The following is a 5,194-nucleotide window of genomic DNA, read 5'->3' on the forward strand; positions in this document are numbered from 1 at the left end:
AAACCCCTGATCCAGGGGAAGACTGATGCCCCTGAATTTGAACTTCTAGCCTCCTAAACTGGGAGAGAATCACTTTGTTTCTAAAAGCCATCCACTTGTGCTATCTGCTATGGCAGGACTAGGTAACTAAGACACTATTCAACACTTTGCATTTTAATAGCACGTATTAGAAACCACATGGGCGATGTCACAACGGAACCGGAACCGAAGGAAATCAAAAGGATAATAACAATACTATGAAGAGTTGTACTTCAACACTTTGCATTTTATCTCACACTCTTTGTGCCTAATTTCAAGTGTGAGATCAAAATTGTCCTCAGTCCTTAGTATCACTGGAGTTTCTCCCATCCACATTTCTGTTGTCTGACCACCTCCCAATCATTAACTTTATTAATTAGTGACTTTGTAAAGTTAACTCATCCTGACTCGCTTGTCTAAATTCTGCATCACTTCTGGGGGCTTCAGTCTCTGCATGGATTTATATCTACTACTGTGGGCTGCTAACCTTAAGGTCAGCAGTTCAAAACTACCAGCTGTTCCACGAGAGAAAGATGAGGCTTTCTGCTCCTGTAAAGATTTACATTGTCAAGGACTTCATTCTTCTTGGATCAACTATCAACACTCGCGGAAGTAGCAGTCAAGAGATCAGACAACGTATTGCACTGGGCAAATCTGCTGCACAGGAACTTTTTAAAGTGTTGAAGAGCAGAGATGTCAGCTTGAGGACTAGGGTGCGCCTGACCCAGGCCATTGTGTTTTCAATAGCCTCATATGGATACGAAAGCTGGACAGTGAATAAAGAGGATCGTAGAAGAATTGATGCCTTTGAGTTGTGGTGTTGGAGGAGAATACTGAGGGTGCCATGGACTGCCAAAAGAACCAATAGATCTGTTTTGGAAGAAGTGCAGCCAGAGTGCTCCTTGGAGGCCAGGATGGCTAAGCTTCGTCTCTCCTACTTTGGACATGTAGTCCGGAGGAAACAATCGTTGGAGAAGGATGTCATGCTGGGTAGGGTGGAGGGTCAGAGAAAAAGAGGAAGACCTCCAACGAGATGGATCAGCCAGGTGGCATCATTGATGGACTCGGGGGTGGCAGCGGTGGTGAGGTTGGCCCAGGATCGAGCATTGTTTCGTTCTGCTGTGCATGGGGTCGCTATGAGTCGATTCCGACTCGATGGCACCTGACAAAGATTTACAGCCTCGGAAACCCTGTGCAAGGTCGCTGTGAGTTGGAACCGACTCCACGGCACATAACTAGCACAAACCACCACTACCACTGTGGACTACTAACTGAAAGATTAGCAGTTCAAGTCCACCAGGAACTCAAAAGGAGAAAAATGAGGCTTTTTACTGGAGTCCTGGTGTGGCGCTGTGGGTTAATGCGCCATACTGCAAAGCTGTTTGAACTGCAAAGTCAGCGGTTCAAGCTCACCAGTCGCTCCTTGGAAACCCTGTATAGGGTCGCTATGGATCGGATCCGACTCGACGGCACTTAACAACAACAACAACACTCCTATAAAGATTTACAGCCTCAGAAACTCTACACAGGGTCTCCAGGAGTCAGAATTGACTCGACAGCACACCACCACGACCACGACCACCACCTAGCCTCAAGTGTCACTACCTCATTGAGGGGGATTCCCCACTTCATTCTACTTCAGATAACCAGTTCATGCACCTGTGGTCATCCGGAAGTGTTCTGTACCTCTGAAATTAATAACTCTCTTCAAAACACCCACTCAGAGTTCCGGCAGAGAGCGTGGCGAGAAGAGGTGTGTGGCGATGTTACGGGTTCAAGTCCCAAAGAAGATGTTGTTGTTGTTATACACCGTGGAGTCGGTTTCGACTCATAGCGACCCTGAACAGGGTTTCCTAGGCTGTAAATCTTTACCGGAGCAGAAAGACTCACCTTTCTCCTGCAGAACAGCAGGTAGTTTCGAACTGCTGACCTTGCGGTTCACAGTCCGATTCGTAACCACTATGCTACCAGAGCTCCTTGATGACCCCTATAATGTCCAATTCAGAATTTCATTGGCACAACAGAAGCTATAGCTTCTCCTAAGTCGGCCGTGTCTGGCTGCTAGTTTATATAGGTTCCATTCCTGGCTCAGGGTCTAGGGGCTTGTCTAAAGGAATTTGCTGAAGCAGGGAGTACAGAAGCAAAAGTAGCAAGTTAGTCTGCTAATAGGGAGACTAGATAACAGCTAACAAGGTCAGGGCAACAAGGCTACAAATCAGTTTACATAAGTAGACTAACAAACTATGTATCAGTTTGCTTAGGCAAACTAACAAGGCTGCAAGTCAGTCACATTGGTGCCAGGGTCCTTGAGGTACATAGTTAAGTTAATTAAGGAATGCCCGGTGTCTGTAATCACACAATAAACACCATCTGTGAGGCTTGTGTCTGTTTTATCTCCCCTGAGGCCAGGGGAGTTATGCCTGTGAGGCTTGTTCCTGTCCTATCTGCCTCAAGGCCAGGGGAGCTGTGATGGCTGTGGGAAATTCTGAGTTTTCAAGTAGCTTTATTGTTTCAGCCATAGCCTTGAGCCAGACGGGTAAACTGGGGGCCCGGCCTCAGCCCTTGCCCTGCGGAGACCCAAAGCCCTCGCCTCGGCTTCGGATCTATCTAGGTTTGGCCTTCAGACAAGGGCGAACCCTCACCCCTCCGTGACCTGAAGGCGGCGGCGGCCTCTGACCGCCTAGTCTCCGGGCCCCATCCTGCCGGACCGCAGCGATGGCGGGCATGGCAGAGCTAGAATAGCGGCCATCGGATCGCAGCAGAGGGCCTTTAGGGGCCTCATAGGCCGGAGAAAGCGTGGACACAAACTAAATGGACACAAACTCAGTTACTTCTTCAGACCATGGACTCAGAAAGTTCGTGAAGCCAGGACGTGGGGGTGACTGCTCTGTCCCAATTGAACGAGATGCCTCCTCTAGTTCCATTTAATGGGCCTAGAAGGTGAGCAAAGCTCCAGAAGACGATGGGTGGAACAGTTAGCGGGCCATTGGCCAGTTGTTCGTCGTTCTACCGGACCCTGGCATTAGAAAGGAGACATGGTAGAATAACGTGCCACATTTGGCCAATAAGAAGCGCCCATCAACCCGATGAGAAGATTTACTGGCCGTTTATAGGCCTGTGTATATAATATGAAAAAGTTGCTCTCAACTCCCCCACCCCAACCTTTTTTAAAAGAAAACTTGATACATGTAGACCTTCTAGACCACACGTCTTGGAAATATCCATTTGTTCTAAAACATATATATCTTCTGGAAATGACTTTAAATGGAATTGTTAGGTCACCTCTAGAAGCCACATCAGAAGCCGACACACACCCAAGTTTGTCCAATGCTTTCCAGGAAATGGAGCAGAAGGCTGTGAGGAAGAAGGTTCTATGCCAGACTGGTCCTATTTAGAAGACATTTTCATATTATAACCATTGTTCTGTGCGTACCTTTGATTCCACTTGTGCATATATAGTTGACAATAATACGTACTTTTTGAAATAATCTAGTCTTTTGGGATGTTCTTAAGTGCCTGGTATATGTTAAAAGTAGAAGTAGTAAATTAACACCTTTTGTAAATCTTTTTGTTAAAATTCATATGAAATAATGGGGGTTTTGTTAACTGTTGGGCTTTTTTGAATGGCTAAACCACCTCGTTGAGCAGGGCACCTTGTGTTTATGCACTGATTCTGGGGGTGAGGGGTCGGAGGGAGGAGCAGGAAGTGCAAAAGGCTCTCTGCTAGTATGAGACAGGATTTAGCATTGTCCCTGTGTTTGTGCATTGTTTAACTTTCCTGTGTATATAGTGTAAACAAAGGACAAACAATTCACAACATCTTGTCTTTCTAGATGTTAAAGAGGTTGCCAGTGTATGACAAAGTAGAGTTAGTAAACTAATCCTTTTAGACATTTTGTGTTATAATTCTTAGGAGAGATTGTCTTCAGAAAACGTGACATAATAGCCTCCTGGATTCGTGGAGGAGGGAGAGAAAGGAAGGTTCTGTAGGCCAGTATGTTTATATTTAGAAGACAATTTCAGATTATAACTCGTTACCTGTGTACAGTTTATTCAAACTATGAATGCTGTGTATATAGTGACCAAACTAAGTCCTTATTTGAAACATCTAGTCTATCTAGATGTTTAGAAGTACCCGACGTATGTTGAAGTTGTTGTTAAGTGCCATCGAGTCGGTTCTGACCCATAGCGACCCTGTATAGGGTTTCCGAGGAGCAGCTGGTAGGCTTGAACCACCGACCTTGCAGTTCAAACGGCTTTGAAGTCTGACATGTTAAAAGTAGAAGTAGTAAAATACCACTTTGTACGTATCTTTTTGCTAAAATCCATAGAAAATACTGTCTTTGGGGAATGGGATTGTTAAACCAGCTCTGAACAGTATGCTACTGTTTTATACTTGTTCGGTGGCTTGAAAGAGGTGGGAGGGAAGGAACCACAAAAATTAAATATTACCACGTGTTCATACTTGGACAGTCTCAGACAAAACCTATTTTCTGTGTGATATATGAATTTTATTTTGCTCTGTACAGTGTATATAATGGGCAAATGAGTCCTAATTTTACACCATCTAGTCTCTAGATGTTAAAGAGGTAGCCAGTGTATGACAGTGTAGACTTAGTAAAATTAGCACATTTTGTACACCTTATATTGAATTCATAGGAAAGTTTGTCGTCTGGAAATGACTTGCATATGAATTTGTTCCGCTACCACTAAAGCAATTACACATGCCTGTACTTGTCTACTGGATTGGTGATGAAGAGAAGAAAGTGAGGAGAGGTAAAGACCAAAATGGTCATATTTAGAAGATACCTCAGATTATGTCCATTGTTATGTGTGTGCAATTTTGTTCCACAGAACTGTGTATCTAGTGGACAAATAAGTTCTTATTTGAAATATCTAGCCTTTCTAGCTGTTTAGATGTGCTTGATGTATGTAAGTAGGATAACCCTTTGTAAATAACTTTTTTTAATTGATGGAAAGTGTTACATTTGCAAATGGAATTGTAAAACACCTCTGTGGACACTGTACTTGTTTGCTGCTTGCCTGGGTTAAGGGAAATGGGAGGGTGTTGTTGTTGTTGTTGTTAAGTGCCGTCGAGTCGGTTCCGACACATAGCGACCCTGTACAGGGTTTCCGAGGGTGTAAATCCTTATGGGAGTAGAAAGCCTCATCTTTC

At 44.5% G+C, this 5,194-nt stretch overlaps 1 pseudogene; it reads right to left on the reverse strand.

Annotated features, from left to right (window-relative positions):
* Positions 1-2,621: 2,621 nt before the first annotated feature.
* The window catches only part of LOC102823168, a 19,845-nt pseudogene continuing 17,272 nt past the window's right edge, over positions 2,622-5,194 (reverse strand).

The sequence above is a fragment of the Chrysochloris asiatica genome, unplaced genomic scaffold, assembly GCF_000296735.1.
Source record: "Chrysochloris asiatica unplaced genomic scaffold, ChrAsi1.0 scaffold00268, whole genome shotgun sequence".
Taxonomy (NCBI): Eukaryota; Metazoa; Chordata; class Mammalia; order Afrosoricida; family Chrysochloridae; genus Chrysochloris; species Chrysochloris asiatica.